This window comes from Myotis davidii, unplaced genomic scaffold (genome assembly GCF_000327345.1).
Source record: "Myotis davidii unplaced genomic scaffold, ASM32734v1 scaffold1622, whole genome shotgun sequence".
NCBI lineage: Eukaryota > Metazoa > Chordata > Mammalia > Chiroptera > Vespertilionidae > Myotis > Myotis davidii.
Genome location: NW_006293535.1, coordinates 792694 through 793110, shown reverse-complemented (window position 1 = coordinate 793110; position 417 = coordinate 792694). Strand labels below are relative to the sequence as shown.

General features: G+C 68.6%; 1 long non-coding RNA gene across 3 annotated transcripts in view; it reads right to left on the bottom strand.

Annotated features, from left to right (window-relative positions):
- Nucleotides 1-417, bottom strand: part of LOC107183669 — a 49530-nt gene that overhangs the window by 1181 nt on the left and 47932 nt on the right. The window lies entirely within an intron of this gene.

Here is a 417-nt window from a genome sequence, read left to right as displayed (position 1 = left end):
TTGGGGTCAGCAGCCGGGCAGCCACCCGCACATTAGCGGAGGCCGCGGCTGTCATCGCCGTCCCCTCCCGCTTCCGCACAAACAAGCCTGTGTTTAAATCCCCCGGCAAGAGGCCCAGGCGGCGTTCGTCCCACTCGTAAAGTCAGGGCAGCTCAACAAGGACCGAGCGAGCAGACAGCCGCCCCAGGAGGCGGCCGCGGGAGACCTTCTCAGGCGTCTGGCACCCCTTCCCATGGCTCAGACACGGCCGCTGCCCCTCCCCTGCCTGCCCTTAAGACACCAGGAGGTTACGACGGGAGAAGGAAGGGAGAAGGGGCTGAGTGGGGGCCGAGCGGTCCCTTCCGGGGACCTGGTGAGCAGGGCCTGGCCGAGGGGCTGGTGCTGGCCGGCTGTTGCTATGGAGACCGGCGGGGGGGG